This window comes from Pelodiscus sinensis, chromosome 21 (genome assembly GCF_052426305.1).
Source record: "Pelodiscus sinensis isolate ZL-2025 chromosome 21, ASM5242630v1, whole genome shotgun sequence".
Taxonomy (NCBI): domain Eukaryota; kingdom Metazoa; phylum Chordata; order Testudines; family Trionychidae; genus Pelodiscus; species Pelodiscus sinensis.
Genome location: NC_143072.1, coordinates 1681511 through 1702842, shown reverse-complemented (window position 1 = coordinate 1702842; position 21332 = coordinate 1681511). Strand labels below are relative to the sequence as shown.

Sequence of the window (21332 nt, the reverse complement as noted above, 5' to 3'; positions counted from 1 at the left end):
GCCATATAGACCTATAATACTACTACTACTAATCCTACATAGCTCTTTTCATTCACCCATCTGAAAGCACTTTGCAAACGAAGGTCATATTTTTCATATGGGGAAACTGAGGCAGGCCTTTGGTTTGAGGTCAGATTCAGGCTGGTTTGTATTTAATCAGAGACACATTCCCCAATCTGATGCTTCAATCAGCGCTTTTGCTATCCGCGCCATAAAAGCTGTTCTGAATGCAGACTGTGCGGAAACAACTGCTCATGCCTTCACCTGAGGAGTTTGTTTCTTCTTGGCACATTCACAGCATAACTCACCTGAACAGTAACAAAAAATAATTATTTTGTATTTGCATTACAGTTGTGGCTAGAGGCTTTGAAGAGATTGGCATCCCATTATGCTGAGTGCTGTACAACTTCTTAATGAGACACAACCCCTACTCTGAAGAGCTCCAGCCTAGGTATACAAGACAAATGCAGGTTTGGAGAGGAGAAATTGCTAGCTCAATGGCACAAAGCCGAAGAGTTGGGAATAGATCATTAGACTCGCAGGCCAGTAGTCCCCTAGACCACATTGCCCCCCCCCCCAAAGTTCAATGTGTCCTAGAAAAGTGTTAAGAGCCCAAAGGAGTGTCTTTTCCAGTACTTTCTTGAATGTTTGATTGTGGCCACTGCCCGGGACATGATATTGGCCTTGCTGGACAAATAGAAACATAGAAATATAGGGCTGCAAGGGACTTCGTTCGTTTGTGTAAAAGGCCTGGAGAGGGTCAGAATCTGTCAGGTAAAATCACCCATTCGTTCCAGAACCATACAAGAAAATACAATTAGAGATTAGTCCACCGAGTGCGTCACGGGTGATATATCACCTGCAAATCATTTTAAAAGCATGTACTGACCTCAGCTCCTTAATTCCTTGAGTTGTTGATTCCAATTATCAAGCAGCCATGTAGCAAAAGGCTTTTCATCCCTTAAGATTTCTAACGCGCAGATACAATAAAAGTCAATTTATTCTGCAATCACAAGGACATGGACAGTTAATAGGTTGCACCATTTTTCTCTCCCCTCAAATGCTTCCGAGTGGATCCATTAACATGTTTACACATTAGACTTAAACAATAGTAGTGCTTCCTCTTCTCTGGGGGTAACAAATTCAACCCACTTTTTGTACATGTCACTGGGAGGTTCTTTATTATTACAGCTCAAAAGAAATCTACATAATTGGTTATGAATAATTTGTAACTTGTCTGAAACCCTCCATGTAGCTATCTGATTTACTAAGTCTTCATACTCCAGGAGAAGTAGAAGACTTGAATACAGTTTTTAATTGCGAGATCATAATTTAAGCACATCACTGCTTGTTAATGTAGCAGGTACATCAGACAAAAAGGCTTCTCTCTAGAGCTGTTTCAGGTACCTGTTGTGGACCTACGGGACCACTAGAGAGAAAGTGGTCCATTGCAGTTGAGTTTCTCTGCAAGACGATGTAGCAAACAAAAGAGGTTAGAGGCCAGGAGTTTCTGTGCCTTGGTTTGTTTTTTACTCTGGATTCTACATGAAGAAAAGGTGATATTGTCATTCAAGCACTGCATATGGAATTGGGAGAGCCAGGTTCCATCTCTACCTCTCCCAAAAATTTCTTTGTATGATCTTGGCCAACTCCCTGAATCTGGAAATGGGAATAATAATGTTTTCCTACCCAGCATATCAAGATGCAACAAGAAGTTTAGTTAGTTCAGTGATAGGGTCCATCAGAATACAAAGCTCCCTTCATCCAAAAATAAAAGGGGATTTCTGGTGCAATGAGGTTTTGATCTTGAAAAAGTCTCTATTATTTTTGAGAGTACACTACGCCGATACCGGCATCCCTTTTGTGTGCTCTCCTGTGGGTGCATCAGTCACTGGCCAGCTGAAGGGAATTTTCATGTGAAAACTCTGTGTGTGTGTGTGTGTGTGTGTGTGTGTGTGTGTGTGTGTGTGTGTGTGTGTGTGTGTGTGTGTGCGCGCGCGCACCCACACGTGATTTCAGTAATAGTGAACAAAAAGCATGCGTAGAGAAATGGAAGTCAGGATAACCACCAGTTTAAAAAAAATCATTCTCTGTACTTTTATGTGACTTGAAGAATCTCGTTTTCATGCCGTTTCTGCAATTAACTTGTTCTATTTCTTGTATTTTTCCTTTCATCTTGTATAATGGCCCTATTTCAGCAACTACACAAGAAGCCTTCAGATTGCCACTTTTAGCGAAGTATTTCTGTAGGTGGGCTGCCTTTCTAGAGGGCTGTCGACATAAGCAAAACTCGTGAAGTCATTCTGCCGCTCTACTCTGCACTAGTTAGGCCTCAGCTGGAGTACTGTGTCCAGTTCTGGGCGCCACATTTCAAGAAAGATGTGGAGAAATTGGAAAGGGTACAGAGAAGAGCGACAAGAATGATTAAAGGTCTAGAGAACATGACCTATGAAGCCAGGCTTCATGAACTGGGCTTGTTTAGTTTGGAAAAAAGAAGATGAAGGGGGGACATGATAGCGGTTTTCAAATATCTAAAAGGGTGTCACAAGGAGGAAGGCGAAAATTTGTTCCTCTTGGTTTCTGAGGACAGGACAAGGAGTAATGGGCTTAAAGTGCAGCAGGGGAGGTTTAGATTGGACATTAGGAAAAAATTCCTAACTGTCAGGGTGGTCAAATATTGGAATAAATTGCCAAGGGAGGTGGTGGAATCTCCCTCTCTGGAGATATTTAAGAACAGGTTAGATAGACATCTGTCAGGGATGGTGTAGATGGAGCTTGGTCCTGCCTTGAGAGCGGGGGGCTGGACTCGATGACCTCTTGAGGTCCCTTCCAGTCCTATGATTCTATGATAAGCTAACAGTACCATCTAAGTCTTTGACGTACGCAACATAACACCGTTATGCAGAAGAGCACTTCCACACACGCTTAATTTTACACAAGGGCTTAAATCCCATTTATCTCATGTGTATACATGCTTTCCAGAAGCTAGCCTTATACATAAGTCCACACATATATTCAAGAAAGCATATGCTTAACCTTGACTATGTCTCCAGTGCAGCTCTCTTCCGGGATATCAGAGGTATCCCAGAAAAGCTATGCCACGTCCAAGGAACAATTTCGGAAAAGCGGACGCATTCTTTCACCATCCCTGTAAACCTCGTTGTACGAGGAAAAAGGGATGTGCCGAAAGAAAAGTGGAAAAGGATACGTAAATTGTGGTTTGCAATTTGTATATCTTTTTCCGACTTTTCTTTGTAGTGTAGACACATTCTAAGACATGACTTCATTGGGACTTGACTATAAGCATGTGATTAAGTACTGCCTAAAGCTAATGGACTTAAGCAGATGCTTAAATGCTTTCTCTGAATTAGGGTCTCTGTAATTAATTTGTCTTTGTTGTACTTTGATCTTCTTAATTATGTAATGCCATGTGTTTTATTTTGTCTTTAATTAAATTTTCTTAAAAAAACACTCAAAACTTCAAATTGTCTAAAAGACCCCTCTAAACCCTTTCATCCCCCCTTATTTAAAAAAAAAAGTTATTGTCTTGGAACCAAACTCAACACAGCCCCTCTGACAAAAGCCGTGAGGCAGCAACTAGCTGCAACTAGCAACCAGCTGAATAATACATTTTACACAACTCTGTTATCGGCATCACATTTTTAAAGGTAAGTCATTAATAAAAAGGGGGAATAAAGTGGTCCTTAATTATGTAAGACATTAAGAGGCTGAGTGTTTGGCTTCTGTGTCTCATTCACTTTGTGAAAATAAATGATTTAAGCCAGAGTGAATATTTCTCGGTGGAAATCACAGCTTGAAGATGATTCCTTACACCTGAAGCCGAAGTCTGAGCAACTTAGTGTTGTGGTGCCACCAGAGGCTTGGAGCCACCGGCAACTCCCCCACTTGCTACGCCCTAGCGCTAGCCCTGGCTTTTATATGCAGAAAAGCTGTAGTCACAACACAGCTGGGCCATGGAGTTTTTTATAGCATGGTGGAGGGGATGGCTCAGGAAAATACAAGTATGGGTTTTGCTGCTCCTGTCAAACACCACACGCTGCTCTGATGGCAACATACCAGAAACTGGAACAGGGATTTCCAGAACAAAACACGAGTTGCTACAGTTTGAACTGAAGGCTGCTTGGCGGGGCTGGAGCAGCAGACCTGCCAATGGGGGGAGGGGCAGTTGCCCTGGGGACCAGTGATGCAAAAGGGCCTGAGGAGCCTGTCTGTTGATGCTACTGCAAGAGTGACGGAAGCCAGAGCGCCAAGCCCTTCAAATCGCGGGGGGTCTGCAGGATGGCGGGGGGAGCCCCGCCCCTTACAAGAGCACAGAGTCAGTCCCGCCTCACTTTGCCTGGCAAATCTGTCAACCCTCCTGTATAACAAATTCACCCTTTGTGACCTGGCGCAAACAGACCTGGAACAAATTCTCCCTAGTGGCTTAAATCGGTGGGTTCCCAACCTTTTTTATACCACGGACCGGCAAACCCATTCACAAATGTTTGCCTTCTGTCTCCTCCAACCCCAACCCCTCCAGCCGTGACAAGCCTCTTCTCCCCACCCCCTCCATGGTGCTGCAGTCAAGGGCAGGGGAAAAGGGGTGGGGCAGGCAAGATGGCGGAGCCCCAGCCTGGTGGCTACTCTCTTGGGGGTGCGGCTTCCCCCAATGGTCTTTCTGCAAGACAGCTCTCCCCTGCAGGCTTGCTGCCCCCAGTGTCCACTCTCACTATCACATCCCTCCTTTTTATGCGCCTCCCCTTCCATGTTATGGAAAACAGTCTCATTCCCGGCACTTCCCATATTCTTGGCACAACCAAACCCTGGCCTTGTATTAATTAGTATGAGAGGACACTGCCTACCAAATTTGGTGGTCCTAGCATTTACCATTTAGGAGGAGTTCTAGAACCTACAGACTCAGAGATGGACGGATGCACATTTCTAAAACATATAGCTAGACAAGGCCCACAAGACTTCTGTGAAGTTCATCTAACTAGTCGGTAGTTTACTCAAGACTTCAGTGCTGCTGTCCCTTCATTTAGAGTCATCCATTCTGCTTCCAAGCCAGGAGAAGATCTTATCTGTAAAGAGGATGGCACAGATTTAACTACATGGCACGTTCCCATTTAACAATGTGTATTCCAGCCCATCCATTTTTTCCTGCTTTTATTTAAATGCCAGCAGAAACTTTGCTTCACTTTACTTCACTCTGAATCTAGTTCCCAAGCTGGTACTTGATGTGACCCTTCCATTGTAGAGTAATATTTAAGCCCACATTGTATTCATGAGCAATGAACTCCCTGTATGCTGGTGGCATGGAGCATTGTGGGGTCTCACGTTAATTGTCCTTCATAGAGGGAAGGGGACGTTAGGGTAATCTCAGTGTTCCCTGCTCTTGCGTACCCTCTCTCCGCAGCCAGCTAAATCATTCTGCCAGAATTTATTTACCTCCATGGCTAATACAAAGACCTTGAACAACGAATCAGAGGATGCCAAGCACTGGATCTTTTACACACACAGATAGAGCCTAGATTGCTCAGGATGGACGGGCTATGAGAGACTGGGACTCTCTTCAGTAAACAGTCTAACACGCATATCCATGCCTGAACCATCAGTATCTTGTGCACTCAGTTGAGGTCTCCCCTCTGTTTCTCTCTGCAGTCTGCCTCCGTCAGTATTTTTTGTGGGAACCCCCATTATTGTAGCGTTTTCCATTTGACGCCTTTCCCCACCCCTTTCTTTCAAACACAAATGTGATTCATTTGCAGTCTCGAGGATGTTTTTATGCACGTGAGATGCCGATCGATCCGGAATTGCTGTCTGATCATTACTGTAAGTCGGGTGGGGAACCGAAGGCCTGGGAGCCACATCCAGCCCCTGGCTTGCCTGAATCTGGCCCCCCAAGGCTCAGGGTTCCTCTGCCCAGCATTCGGGAGCCCACACTGGAGCTCCAGTCCCCGTGCCCTGCCCCCTCCTAGGCTCGGGTGTGTTAGGAGACTATGGGTAGCATCTTTCTCCTCAATCAGGGGCCACATCAGTGAGGGGATTTTTGGTTTGCTTGTTTGGGGGGGGGAAGGTTGGGTTTGGTTTTTAATTTTTGAGGTTTTTTGTGGGGGTCAGCAGCCCCCCACCCAAAAAAAGTTTCCCCACTCCTGCTGTAAGTAAATTTTTTTAAAAAAATTAGTAAAAAAGGATGTGTTTATTGCTAGCCATGCAGAGGGAGAGGAACTGGGGCCCATGGTCATTACTGAGAACACCAGATTTTTGAGCCTAGGGGATTGACTCTGAATCCGGCATCACTGTGAGCCAGTCGCTACTGAGCTGGAAACACTTTGGAACCTGTGTAAATCAGCGAGGCCCTGACTGAGTCATGGCCTAGTCTGAGTGGAATTTCGAGGCGGCACACCGATAAGAAAGGGTGTCCATTATTGCTTTGTCTGTAAAACACCACTGGAGCCTGGGCTAGTGCCAAGTGACCAATAGAGCATCACTAGAGTCTCCGCGCCGAGCATCTGATCAATGGAGCAGCACTCCAGTCTGGGTCTCTGCCAGATGATTGCCAGGGTAGCCCTAGTCAGTGTTACTGCAAGCTGTTTGCCGGAGCGGCACCAGCATTTATACTGCTGCCACTATATCAGTGGAGTAGCTCTGGAATCTATATCACTCCAGCACTGATCAGCGGTGAGAACAGAATAATAATGATGTGGTGTTTTACAGCATACTGGCCTTTAATCAAAGGCTCTCAAACCAAATTACAGATTCTACTTAAACCACAAATCCCTCCTAAGAGGTAGTGTAGGCTTTTTACTATCCCCAAGATGAGTAAACCAAGTTAAGGGTCCAACCTGACTGATATTTTCTCCTATGGAACGTGTCCTAAGGGGCCAGCTTGTCACAAGAGCTCAGTATACAGTATGTACTCTCAAGCTTGAGCTCTCTGGAAGATCAGGCCACAAGGATTAGCCTTTTGGAAAAACTGAGTCCACATGACTTGCTCAAGGTCTCAAAAGCCAATGGCAGCCTAAGAATCTAAGGCCAGGTCTAGACGAGACCTGGAAGGTCAGCTTAAGGTACGCAACATAAACAACATAGCTGGAGTCGACATACCCTAAGCTGAACTTGGCGCTGTCTTCACAGTGGGAGGCCAATGGGAGCAAACACTGCTGTTGGCTTCGCTTACTGGCACCGACCGGGGGCATCCTCAGCATTCGATGTAATGGGTCTATACCAGATCCGCTAAATTGAACACCAGAAGATCGATCTCCAGCCAGACAAATGGAGATGTGGCCTACGACTCCCTGGTGTTGTGAGTGAATAGGCCTGATAGAAGACTGATGTGAGTGTTAAGAATCTGTTCTGATAACATTTAACCAGCATAAGCAGAACTGGGCATGTTTAAGAAATTGCAGAGTCACTGTATTTGTGAGAAAAAGAAAAGATAAAGTAACTAACGGGCTAATAAAGCCCAGTTTGAACCAACACTAACCCCGCACTGACAAGGGGGAAGCATTAGCATGGAAGTGAGTGACTACTATATACGGCTAAGAAAAGATAACAAAAAGTTATAAAGAAGTTTGGGTAGCAAAGGGAAAGTGGAGCTGTATTGTCTGGTGCTGGAAGTGACTGATGAGATTATCCTGAGAAGCTTCCCATTTATAAGTAACTGATCCCCATTTGCTTTGCTTCAATTAAAGTTAAACCCATCTGCTGAGTAAGGCCCCGTCTACATAGCACAATTATTTCGGCATGAAGAAATACTTGGAAATAGCTTATTTCGAAATAGCACGTCTTTACTACAGGGAAGCCTGGAAATTAATGCAAGGCAGGCTCCCTTAATGTGGACATGCTACCTCGATTTAGAGCTCCAAGAGGCACTGGGGAGTAATTACTTTGAACGGCCTGGAGGAGAAGCTATTTTGAAATAGCAGCAGTGGAGCATCCACACTACTGCTATTCCGAAATAGCTATTTCAGAAGAGGTGTTATTCCTCCTGGAATGAGGTTTATAAACACTGAAATAAGCCACCCATTATTCTGAAATCATTTCGAAATAACGGCCTAACTGTGTAGATGCTCACATAGTTATTTTGGAATAACAAATGTTATTCCAAAATAACGCTGCTGTGTTGACGTACCCCAGGGCTACATCTACACTGCAGGCTTCTTGCACAAGAACTGTTTTGTGACAAGAGTTCTTGTGCAAAAGGTCTTGCGCAAAAGTGCGTCCACGCTGCCATGTGCTTTTGCGCAAGAGCATCCATGGAAGTGTGGACACTCTGTTGCGCAAGAAAGCTCTGACGGCCATTTTAACCTGTCCGCACTGCCTTCTTGCACAAGAGCTCTTGCGCAAGAGGGCTTATTCCTCGTGGGGAGAAGGATAACTCTTGAGCAAGAAGCCCTCTTTTCCCTCAGACCCCAAGAAACCTGCAGCGTAGACATAGCCTAAGTGAATTTCAACCCACCATTTTGGCAAACCAGCCAGCAGGGTGAAATCCTGCTCCAGTGATGTCAACAGAAGTTTCCAGGGGGCCAGGATTTCAATCCCAGCTCTCCTCCAACCCCCAAAGCACCCACCTTTTCAGAGCTGGGAATAGAACCCAGACCTTTTGATTTCCAGCTCCCTAAACTAGAATCACTCCACACTGCCATGCATAACAGGGATTGTCCCCAAAGAAGACTATACCTCCGTATCTTTCACAATGCTTTAAGAAAAGCATCGAAGATACTTTCTACAGACTTCTTTGATGCTTTGTTGCTATTTATTTGACTAGAGAGAGAGGAACAACAAACAATATGTGAACCAGTCAACTCAATTCACCATAAACAAACTTCTGCTTGCTCTCTTCTCATAGACATAAATGAGCTCCCTCTTAGCCCTGTTTTGTCTCACTGGCAACCATATTTCAATCCTACCCTTTTCAAGGTCATTCTATAGATAAGAGGAACAAAAGTTTGGCTAAAACTGACTCTTGCTCCAACTCTCTGTCCTGAACAGTTTTTTCTCTGGTTACGTCTTCTTCTTGCACAATAAGCTTTTGTTTGGAAGAGATCTTCTTTTGCACACTGCAAAAGCACATAGAAAAAGCAATGCACTTTTTCGAAAGCATCCACACTGCCTGGATGCTCTCTCGCATGTAAACAGAGATTGATGTGGACAGAATGGCCACCAGGGCACCTGTGCTTTTTCCTCTTTCTTCCGAAAAAACTCCCTCTTCCCCATCAGCTCACGCCTTTTTGCAAAAGAGCTCTTTTGCAAAAAGGCTTCTTCCTCATACAATGAGGATTACCAATTGCACAAAAAGCCCTCTGTCGAAAGAATGCAATTGCAGTGTGGACGTAACTCAAGTTTTGCTGGAAAAAAAAGCTGTTTTTCTGACAAAACTCTGTAGTCTAGACATACCCTCTGTGCCATCGTCTCTTGTCTCAAAGCCAGCTTTTAACTAGTCCCTACCCTGCCTTTGTGGATGAGTCTTTTTGGTACTAAATCTTTCCTGAGCTTTTGAGAGTCTGGAACAGGCCAGAGGAATATGATTACAATGTACAGAGGCTGAAGGTGTGTAAGCAACAAAGAGAAAGGAATTGTTTGGGATGCAACTTGGGAGTCTGATACAAGGAGAGGCAGGGAAAAATCAGGCGGTCCAGAAAATTTTCCAAACAGTAAGATATATTCCTCTGTGGAATAATTGTCCGAGGGAAGTAAACAGTAGAAGCATCTTTGCTTGGCACATATAAAACTAAGCTGGATAAGCACTAGTAAACATACAGACCTTCATTGGCAGGGAAAGAGTCTAGTTGAGGTAATAGTTCTTATCTATCTTTACGTTCTAGGATAAATCAGGTCAGATCTTTTGCTCTAGTCTAAAAACTGAAGAATGCACTTAATTCATGCAATATTAATCAGCAATAATCTCTTTTATGAATCCACATGGATTGCTCCTTATTAAATTAGATATTTCTAGAGTGTTTCTTTTTAATCATTTAATCTTTTTAATCAGAGGTGGCCTTGCTTTGTGAATTGGGATGACACAAGGAGTATCTAACTCCCTTGAGCTCTGATATAGGCTCTACCACAGATTCATGCCATATTGATGCGCAATGGACTCAGTAGACCCATATTTTCAAATGCCCCCATAACTTTTGGGAGTCTCATTTTTGAATGCCTAAAATTGAGATAGCTTGGACCTCATTTTCAGAGATACTGAGTACCCGCAACTCTGACTGATATCAGCGAGGAACAATGTTTCCTCTAATCTTTTCCATCCATGTGCAGATTTTGTCCATCCATGTGCAAAATAAATATTATGTGTACCAAGGCATGTACAAATGAGCACCACCAGGAGAAACATAAACCTATTTATGAGCACTCTGGGCAGTACAGGAATCTCTCCTAAGCAGCCACACAAGCCTACAGCTTACAGGGAACACTGGTGGGAAAGTTTTTGAGGTCTTGAAAGCAGACTGTTGGAAGAGGAAGCAATTTAGGGCTGTGTCTAGACTGGCATGATTTTCCGCAAATGCTTTTAACGGAAAAGTTTTTCTGTTAAAAGCATTTGCGGAAAAGAGTGTCTAGATTGGCATGGACGCTTTTCCACAAAAGCACTTTTTGGAGAAAAGCGTCCGTGCCAATCTAGACGCAGTTTTGCGCAAGAAAGCCCCGATCGCCATTTTCGCCATCGGGGCTTTTTTGCACAAAACAGTTTTTAGCTGTGTACACGGGCCCTCTTGCGCAAACACATTTCCAGAAAAGGGATTTTGCCCGAACAGGAATGTCAAAGCATTTGCGCAAGAAGCACTGATTTCAGACAGTAGAACGTCAGTGCTTTTGCGCAAAATCAAGCGGCCAGTGTAGATAGCTGGCAAGTTTTTCCGCAAAAGCACTTGCTTTTGCAGAAAAACTTGCCAGTCGAGACAAAGCTTAGTAGTAATGCGTTTGCCCCACACTAGCCCATTAAGGGCTGCAAGAGAAACCATAGCTGAGGCCGTTCTTGCTAATGAGGGACTCCTGGAGGAAGAGGAGGAGTGACTGTTGCTCTGGCTAGAAAGCAGAAGGGCTCTGATTGCCAGGGAAGCAGGAGACTTCCTGGAGGTAGAGTAGTGCTGGGGAAGGAAGGCAGGGCTGGGGAGGCTCTGGCCAAGCGAGCTCCCAGGCTGCAGGACCTAAAGCAAGGTTGGAGGCTACTAGGGCTGTAGAGAGGCAGCCGTGGTAGGCAGGGGCAGTAGGTCCACGTCCCTTTGCCAGTGACGAGTGGCTATTACAGACTGCAGGGGCAAGATGAAGACTGGCAGTGGGTCACTGAGGCAAGGTGGGTACAGGGGAATTGGGTGTACCCTGGGGGGAGAATAGGGTGCCCTGGGGAAGGGAGGACCCTGCAGTGCAAGCAAGATAAACCCAAACCCTCAAAAGGGGGGCTCAGACACTGGAGTGGGCACTGCCGGAGGGCAGTGTTCTGAAGAGGATGGCATGGTCAAGGAGAATATGGGGAGACACCAGCTAGAGGGAGGTGTCCAGCAAGCCAAATTGGCTAATTTCCAGAGCAACCAGCCGGAGGCGCCCTGGTGGTGAGTCTGCCCCATGACATGCAGTGAACATGGTATGTGCAGTCCCCTCCTGATGTGAGGGGGCTATTTTAGGCACTCTGGCCATTGCGCCATGCTGCCCTGTGACCAAGGGAGCTATCTTACAGACTCTGGCCAACAGGCCACATGAGGAGACCTGCAAAACTGTGGGTGGAGAAAAGGATGTTGTTTGGAAGGTGTGGGTGGCCAGCTTCCTGAGCAGCAAAAGGGACTGGTCTGGCTGCTGCAGGGGTAGGCACCTGGACTCCATGGGAAACCAGGCACCAAGAGCTGGGAGCCAGGGCCTGGACCTAGAATTTGTTTTGCCTGTGGGCACAGGGGACATGTGAGGAAGGAGTGCCCCTACTGGGTTGGAGCAGGGAGGCCCCAACCAGATAATATGGACAATGGGAGAGCATCTTCGGTGAAGGCAATGGGGGGGTCATGAACATTTTGGGCCTGTGGGGAGCCTGGGCACCTGAAGAAGGAGTGCACCATGGGGACCTGCAGGGCCCTGGCTAGACTACAAATGGCATGGAGGAGGTAGGGTTACCAGGTAGACCGTGCCACGGGCAGGAGGGACTGGCTGGGGGTGGGTGGGAAGCAGAGCTGGCAGGGAGGTCTGGGTGCCGTGGGGCTAGCCGGGAGGAAGGGGGGCCAGAAAGCAGAGCTGGGGAGGGCCGGGGGCTGCTGGGCTGGATAGGAGGAGAGGGGGGCCCAGAGGAAGGGTGGCAGGAAGCAGAGCTGGGGAGGGCCGGGGGCTGCTGGGCTGGATGGGGGGGGCCAGAGGAAGGGGGGTGGGGAGAGGGGGTGCAGCCACTGGCCGCAGCTGGAGTCCAAGGGGCTGTGCCCCTGGCAGACACTCCCTCAAGTTGCTCATAGAAGCTGGGTGGGAGGAGGCGCTGAGAGTCACTCCCCCCGCCCGGCTTCTGCACGCAACCAGAGGCTCCCAGCTGAGAGGTGGGGCCGCAATTGGTGCTGGGAGCCTCTGGTTGTGTGCTGAAGCCGGGTGGGGGGAGTGGCTGGGAGTCCCAGCCCCCAAGCCTCCCAGCTCTTGCCCATGACCAGAGTCTCCTAGCCCAGTCACTCCCCCGCCCCTGCCAGGCTTCCGTCCAGCGCCCAGTCGGGAATTCAGAAAATACCGGACATTGCACATGGGGCGGGAGGCCAAGAAGGAGGTTCAGCGCAAGGCTACTCCAAAGGAGGGAGTGGTGAGGGCAAAAGCCTCCTGTAAGGGAGTGTCTGGGGTCCTGCCTGGGAGCAGGCTGTGCTTCAGTGGGGCCCCAGACCCTTGCTAGGGTGGAGAGGACCACTGTGGGGACCCAGACCCTTGAAGAGGGGAGTTGGCTGCTCCATGGGGTGGAGAACCTGCAGAAGGAGAGACATCCCATGGGCCCAGGTAAGGCAAATATTGGGCCGTTAGGGTACCCCGCCTGCTGTGGGAGATACGTGAGGAGGGTGAGACACAGGGCATTTGCCCTGTGCTGGCCCTTTAAGGGTAAAACCCCAGGCCTGAGTGAGGGCTGAGAGCAAAGCCCCAGCTGAGGCAGTTCTGGCTAATGAGGGCCCAGCTGGGGGCTATATAAAGGACTCCTGGGGGAGAGGAGGACTGGTTGCTGCTCTGCACAGAGAGCAGTAAGGACCTGACTGCTGGGGAAGCAGGAGGCTTCCTGGGGGTAGAGCAGGGCTGGGGAAGGCAGGCAGGGCTGGGGAAGCTCTGGCCATGTGAGCTCCCAAGCTGCAGGGCCTGAAGCAAGGCCCAAGGCAACTAGAGATGTAGAGAGGCAGCCATGGGAGGCAGGGGCAGCAGGTCCACACCCCTTTGCCAATTATGAGTGGCCATTACAGCCTGCAGTTTGCTAGGGTTGCCAGGTGTCCGGTATTGACCCAGACAGTCTGGTAGCTTCACCTTCTGTCCAGTAAAAACAATTCAGAAAATACTGGACACCTACAATTATTCTCTTCCCCTCCTCCCCCACTCTTCTCTCTTCCCCTTCCCCTCAGGAGGCAAAAATACCGGGTGCTTACCTAGTTCTGCAAAGGAGCTGCCTGGCCAGGAGCAGGAAGACAAAATGGCAGCCTTAGGGACAAAAAGCCTCAAAAGCATTTTTAAAAGGGGCCATGATGGTTTTTTGTTTTGCTTAACTCAGTCTTTTTCCTCAACAACTTCGGTCTCCCCCTATTTTTCTCAACAAAATTGTTTTACCCGGTTGGGGGAGTGGGGGTATTTTTGGTTAAACCATCGGGAAACCCTACAGTTTTCCCCTGAGGCAGGGGCTAGATGAAGACTGGCAGTGAGGCAAGCTGGGTACAAGTGAACTGGGTGTTCCCTGGGAGGAGAACAGGGTGCCCCGGTGAAAGGAGGACCCTGGAGTGCAAGCAGAATAAACCCCAACCCTCAGAAAGGGGCTCAGACACTGGAGAGGGCACTGCCAGAGGGCAGTGTCCTGAAGAGGATGCTGTGGTTAAGGAGAACACGGGGAGACACCAGCTAGAGGGTGGTGTCCAGCAAGCCAAATCGGCTAATTCCCAGAACAACAAGCTGGAAGTGCCATGGTGTTGAGTCTGCCTGGTGACAGATGCTCAATAGTTCCTGTATCTACCCCTTCTCTCTTCCACCGCCCCTGCTCCCCCCCCCCCCCCCCCCAACACTATAGCAATGGGTGCAATATTCAGAGGAGAAAGTCAGGCAGATTTAAATCAATCCTCAAGTGGCCAAAACTCTGATTTCATTGCAAAGTTTTGCTGACAAAAGGACTAGTAACCAAATAAAGGCAAATAAAAAGGAAAGCCTGGTAAACAATAGCAATTCTCCCTTCCTTGAGTTGGTTTTGAAACCAGAAACTTGTAACATGAACCCATGTAAGGTCTTTCTTCTTCCTGGTGTTTCCATTCCAGCTGAACATCACTCACCTAATCTAGTTCATGTATAAGAACTGCTATTTAGCCACACATTTTACTAAGACTGCAGATGGCAATGTCCCAATTTCTCCATAATTCAGACGCAGCTTATTCCTGCTGGATTTTCTTGTGGTCCAGGCACTGGGCGTGTGTCTGTGGAAAGAAGCAGTCAATACCTGTTCCTATCCTGTGTGACTGTTGACAAGTCATTTCTGTAAACAATAACGCCTATTGCAGAAGATGTGTTGTGAGGATGGAGCCATGCATATTTGAAAGGTGCCCAGATCCATGCGCGTGTACAGCACCTAGCACAATGGGGTTTTGGTCTATGATCTGGGCTGCTATGTGCTGCCAGACTACAACTAACAAATAGCATGGCGATGGCTGGCTTTATCTGGCCACCACTTGCATCTATCCTCATACCAAATGGTACCCTTCATGTGGCATGATGTCACATGTACAGTACCTGCCATGATCATGCTGTGCTGAGGACACCATCCTGCTCTTTAAAACGATAATCGTGTCCTTGTAGCTGCGAGGTCATGCTGCACAGAGGATGCCATTTTGATTCTGGATGTTGCCTGCAGAGGTGCCAGACCCTTGCTAGGGTGGAGAGGACCACTGTGGGGACCCAGACCCTTGAAGAGGGGAGTAGGCTGCTCCATGGGGTGGAGAACCTGCAGAAGGAGAGACACCCCATGGGCCCAGGTAAGGCAAATATTGGGCCGTTAGGGTACCCTGCCCGCTGTGGGAGATACGTGAGGAGGGTGAGACACAGGGCATTTGCCCTGTGCTGGCCCTTTAAGGGTAAAACCCCAGGCCTGAGTGAGGGCTGAGAGCAAAGCCCCAGCTGAGGCAGTTCTGGCTAATGAGGGCCCAGCTGGGGGCTATATAAAGGACTCCTGGGGGAGAGGAGGACTGGTTGCTGCTCTGCACAGAGAGCAGTAAGGACCTGACTGCTGGGGAAGCAGGAGGCTTCCTGGGGGTAGAGCAGGGCTGGGGAAGGCAGGCAGGCAGGCAGGGCTGGGGAAGCTCTGGCCATGTGAGCTCCCAAGCTGCAGGGCCTGAAGCAAGGCCCAAGGCAACTAGAGATGTAGAGAGGCAGCCATGGGAGGCAGGGGCAGCAGGTCCACACCCCTTTGCCAATTATGAGTGGCCATTACAGCCTGCAGTTTGCTAGGGTTGCCAGGTGTCCGGTATTGACCCAGACAGTCTGGTAGCTTCACCTTCTGTCCAGTAAAAACAATTCAGAAAATACTGGACACCTACAATTATTCTCTTCCCCTCCTCCCCCACTCTTCTCTCTTCCCCTTCCCCTCAGGAGGCAAAAATACCGGGTGCTTACCTAGTTCTGCAAAGGAGCTGCCTGGCCAGGAGCAGGAAGACAAAATGGCAGCCTTAGGGACAAAAAGCCTCAAAAGCATTTCCTAAAGGGGCCATGATGGTTTTTTGTTTTGCTTAACTCAGTCTTTTTCCTCAACAACTTCGGTCTCCCCCTATTTTTCTCAACAAAATTGTTTTACCCGGTTGGGGGAGTGGGGGTATTTTTGGTTAAACCATCGGGAAACCCTACAGTTTTCCCCTGAGGCAGGGGCTAGATGAAGACTGGCAGTGAGGCAAGCTGGGTACAAGTGAACTGGGTGTTCCCTGGGAGGAGAACAGGGTGCCCCGGTGAAAGGAGGACCCTGGAGTGCAAGCAGAATAAACCCCAATCCTCAGAAAGGGGCTCAGACACTGGAGAGGGCACTGCCAGAGGGCAGTGTCCTGAAGAGGATGCTGTGGTTAAGGAGAACACGGGGAGACACCAGCTAGAGGGTGGTGTCCAGCAAGCCAAATCGGCTAATTCCCAGAACAACAAGCTGGAAGTGCCATGGTGTTGAGTCTGCCTGGTGACAGATGCTCAATAGTTCCTGTATCTACCCCTTCTCTCTTCCACCGCCCCTGCTCTCCCCCCCCCCCCCCAACACTATAGCAATGGGTGCAATATTCAGAGGAGAAAGTCAGGCAGATTTAAATCAATCCTCAAGTGGCCAAAACTCTGATTTCATTGCAAAGTTTTGCTGACAAAAGGACTAGTAACCAAATAAAGGCAAATAAAAAGGAAAGCCTGGTAAACAATAGCAATTCTCCCTTCCTTGAGTTGGTTTTGAAACCAGAAACTTGTAACATGAACCCATGTAAGGTCTTTCTTCTTCCTGGTGTTTCCATTCCAGCTGAACATCACTCACCTAATCTAGTTCATGTATAAGAACTGCTATTTAGCCACACATTTTACTAAGACTGCAGATGGCAATGTCCCAATTTCTCCATAATTCAGACGCAGCTTATTCCTGCTGGATTTTCTTGTGGTCCAGGCACTGGGCGTGTGTCTGTGGAAAGAAGCAGTCAATACCTGTTCCTATCCTGTGTGACTGTTGACAAGTCATTTCTGTAAACAATAACGCCTATTGCAGAAGATGTGTTGTGAGGATGGAGCCATGCATATTTGAAAGGTGCCCAGATCCATGCGCGTGTACAGCACCTAGCACAATGGGGTTTTGGTCTATGATCTGGGCTGCTATGTGCTGCCAGACTACAACTAACAAATAGCATGGCGATGGCTGGCTTTATCTGGCCACCACTTGCATCTATCCTCATACCAAATGGTACCCTTCATGTGGCATGATGTCACATGTACAGTACCTGCCATGATCATGCTGTGCTGAGGACACCATCCTGCTCTTTAAAACGATAATCGTGTCCTTGTAGCTGCAAGGTCATGCTGCACAGAGGATGTCATTTTGATTCTGGATGTTGCCTGCAGAGGTGCCAGACCCTTGCTAGGGTGGAGAGGACCACTGTGGGGACCCAGACCCTTGAAGAGGGGAGTAGGCTGCTCCATGGGGTGGAGAACCTGCAGAAGGAGAGACACCCCATGGGCCCAGGTAAGGCAAATATTGGGCCGTTAGGGTACCCCGCCCGCTGTGGGAGATACGTGAGGAGGGTGAGACACAGGGCATTTGCCCTGTGCTGGCCCTTTAAGGGTAAAACCCCAGGCCTGAGTGAGGGCTGAGAGCAAAGCCCCAGCTGAGGCAGTTCTGGCTAATGAGGGCCCAGCTGGGGGCTATATAAAGGACTCCTGGGGGAGAGGAGGACTGGTTGCTGCTCTGCACAGAGAGCAGTAAGGACCTGACTGCTGGGGAAGCAGGAGGCTTCCTGGGGGTAGAGCAGGGCTGGGGAAGGCAGGCAGGGCTGGGGAAGCTCTGGCCATGTGAGCTCCCAAGCTGCAGGGCCTGAAGCAAGGCCCAAGGCAACTAGAGATGTAGAGAGGCAGCCATGGGAGGCAGGGGCAGCAGGTCCACACCCCTTTGCCAATTATGAGTGGCCATTACAGCCTGCAGTTTGCTAGGGTTGCCAGGTGTCCGGTATTGACCCAGACAGTCTGGTAGCTTCACCTTCTGTCCAGTAAAAACAATTCAGAAAATACTGGACACCTACAATTATTCTCTTCCCCTCCTCCCCCACTCTTCTCTCTTCCCCTTCCCCTCAGGAGGCAAAAATACCGGGTGCTTACCTAGTTCTGCAAAGGAGCTGCCTGGCCAGGAGCAGGAAGACAAAATGGCAGCCTTAGGGACAAAAAGCCTCAAAAGCATTTTTAAAAGCAACTATCTATAGGAATGTTATTCATGACTTTACACGCCTTTTTGTGTGTGCAAAATTCTCATTCATTCCATTCCTAATTGTTAGTTCACTTTCAAGCCTCACCAATCTCTGTAAAAAAAATAAATCTTTTCTTACTGAGTTTTGAGAGCATAACATAGTAGTTCATGTCTTCGTTTCACAAGCATTACACATTACATTAAACAGTGTCGTTTAACCCAATTTATCCCCGAAGGGCTACATATAGATCTTAAAGTTCTCTGTGAAGCCAAATGCTGGAGGGCTTCCTGAGCTGCTTGTTATCTGTTTGAAACATCTGGCTCGTGGTCAGATATTTCATGTTATTAACTTCCACTTTTGTTTCTGAAGAAATTAACACTGTTTTCCTGGATTCAGAGGGCTGGCTGGTTCTGCAGCGGTTTGGGGTTTGACTGTAACAACTTATCATTCCTCCTGAACTCAGTCATTTATGGAGCCTGCAGAATTCTAATGTTCCTCAGACTCTAAAGTGTTTGTTTAATCAACAGCAGACAGGCAATGATTAAGAGAGACTGTTTGGCTCATGCTTTAGTGGGACCAGATTTGCAAAGAGATCCTCACTCACAGTGTCCCTCCAGTCCACTAGCTGGTTTTTGGGAAAGCTACTTGCTTATTTTGGAGCCCCTATGGGAATTTATTTGCACTACTCATCAGTCTCAGGTGTGGGTGCTAACTGAACACTTTTTGGGGAAAAAAATCTGACCACAGTGACTCACCTGAACAGTTCATCAGCACTGAACTTCTTTGGCTTATATTGTTGTCCATAGGACTTTTTATGCATCTGATTCAAAAGTGGCTTTCATTTCTCACTGTGCCTTTGTCAGTTTTATCAAGCATCAGGAAAGCGCGCACAGAGCCCTGGAAGTCTGAGCCACAGTTTAATATCACTGCCCACTACTGTGTCATGCATACTAGAAAGAGAAAGGATGGATATTTTCGCTTTGTTAGGCTAGATCGAGTCACCGAGCAGACACAGAGAACAGTGGGGAAGTAAGAGGGATTGAATCTGTCTGATATTGATATAGTGTAGTCCTTATGGTCAATCACTCATTTTACATTGGTTGAAGGAGACAAAACCACATGTCTAGGCTGATATATTCAAAGCTGCCTATAGAACTGAACCCTTCCATGCCTATTGGCTTTCATGGGAATGGACAACAACATCTCTTAGATGTGGTGTATTGAAAACAACAATAAATTTTCAAGTAGTCACTTTATATTTTAGGGTTCCCTCCACCCTTGGCTCCACAGGGAAGTGTGCGATCTGGGTGTAGTGCCAGCCACACTAAAGTAAGGTAAACTGTACCACGCTGCTCTGATTTAGGGGAGCAACCTGCTTTTCTCTGTGTTTCTAGATTCTTGTGTGTTACCATTTGGAGCTTTAAGGAATGAAGTAGTGTTATACTGCAACCTTCTAGCAAGAGAATGGATCTTTTTATCTGGCTTTACTAACCATTCACCATGAGCATGAAACTTGAAAACTTAGCCTCAACCATCAAAACAACCTTAGCAAGCAAAGGCTGAGAAGTCTCCTTACCTTGAGAACCTCCTTGATAAATGACACACACACCATTTCCCAAACTCTCACTGCTTTCCATAACTAGCCTCACCTCTGGAAAGGCACTGGGAGACCAGAGACGTCACACCATGTGTATGTGAGGGAAAGGAGAGACAGAAGTTCATCTCATCTGCATACTGATGACATCATAGTCCAGACCACCTAACTGTCTATAGCAGGTGTCTCATATAGTCCTACTTAAAGCCCTGTTTTATGCACCACTGCTATACCACTTAAAAAAACAGGGCAGTAGAGGAAGGTAGCTTAGACAGGGGACTTAGTTTGTGTACATGCCTTGGGCTGGCTTTTTGCACAGGCATGAATTTTACCAGTAATGATTTTGATGCCACTACATCAGCTATAGCCTTGTACACCTGCATTATATTTCTCTGCTCTCTCACTCTCTCAAGCCAAATCCAACCTTCTTTTGTACCCACGCAGTCTCAGTGAAGTCAGCAAGATTGCACAGAGACAAGGGGGCGGGCGGAAGAAGACAGAATTCAGCTCTTCTAAATCAGTATCCTCCCCCTTTAAAAAAAAAAACCCCTCCACACTCTATCCATTGCTAAATCTTTTGCAGTAGCTTTTTTAAAGAACTGCTCAGCTAATCCTCTGACTCCGTGCCATGCTGGCAGGTACAGTAAAGCCTAAGGCACAAAGTAGAGCATCAAAAGGAAAATTAATGTCTTCTAACAGCAATTAGAGGAAATTATTTAGATATAAATCTTGTTTTGTATCTTCTCATACTTGTTTTTCAATCTTTCTCCTTTGATTTTTTTTTCCTTTTAGGCTTTTCAGAAAGAAACATTTTAAATCCCTCCTGTAAACCACTGGCATAATTAGCTGCATGTTACACCTGGTATTTTACTCTTCTATAGAGTAAATCCCTTTCAGCTTTCTTTTTCACTAGGCCCTGAGGTCTCCAGAAACTGACTCTACTTGTTGTCTCAGCTGCCTGCTGACAGCGGTGGCAGAGGAACCGAAACACACGTTCAGATTTAAGACCGCCCTCCTGCATTCCGACTCACCTCGCTTATTCTCATCCTCAGGCTGCTACAGCAAGAGACCCGCTATCAGGACAGGAAAGCAGGTCTTGGAGTTCCCACTGAGCAGACCTCACATTCGGGCACCATTGGCCTAGACTGCAAAGTGACGCACATCACCTAATTATGCTCTGATAACATCAAACAAACTCTCTCTGATCCAGCACCTGGCAAGCCGCCAATGTATCTAAAGTCTGATCTGACAAGCATGTTGATTGATCAAATAATTATCTAGTAGGTTAGATGTGTTGCCTAACAAGATCCAAGTTCCTTCGCTGCCCTCTTCCTTTTCCTTGAGAGACCATGAAGATATTGACATGGCACAGCAGTGCGGGCTATGCTACCGTCTTTTATCAGATGGTGGATAATGACTTACCTCCCCATTACCCACCACTGCACTATGGCTAAATCTGCAGAGGAAGTTGAAAAGTGTACAGTAACACTGCACATCTGTTTGGGACAAGAATACAAGATGACCATAGTCAACTGGAAGGGCTGAGAGCAGGCAAAAATGTATCTCCCCAAAGTAGAATTTGACCAGAACATAAAAGTAACACATGAGGGCTGTGTCTAGACTGCATCCCTTTTCCTCTTAAA

The 21332-nt window shown here is 47.4% G+C and overlaps 2 long non-coding RNA genes across 3 annotated transcripts in view; both read right to left on the bottom strand.

Moving 5' to 3' along the window:
- LOC112544298 (uncharacterized) overlaps window positions 1-15983 on the bottom strand; it is a 28144-nt gene extending 12161 nt beyond the window's left edge. Inside the window, exons 1-5 of the long non-coding RNA XR_016347676.1 lie at window positions 15802-15983; window positions 14923-15133; window positions 14469-14609; window positions 4888-5081; window positions 890-1003 (exon numbers count right to left, since the gene is read on the bottom strand). This is a non-coding gene — a long non-coding RNA (uncharacterized LOC112544298). The remainder of the gene's footprint in view (window positions 1-889; window positions 1004-4887; window positions 5082-14468; window positions 14610-14922; window positions 15134-15801) is intronic.
- Window positions 15984-16459: 476 nt separating this feature from the next.
- LOC112544297 (uncharacterized) lies at window positions 16460-21003 on the bottom strand. 2 transcript variants are annotated; one of them, XR_016347666.1, is made up of 5 exons: window positions 19672-21003; window positions 18851-19045; window positions 18010-18061; window positions 17139-17349; window positions 16460-16825 (listed from the first exon to the last, which is right to left on the bottom strand). It is a non-coding gene; the product is annotated as an uncharacterized LOC112544297 (long non-coding RNA). The 2 variants fall into 2 exon arrangements; XR_016347667.1 differs by having other exon boundaries at window positions 18010-18030.
- Between the last annotated feature and the right edge of the window lie 329 nt (window positions 21004-21332).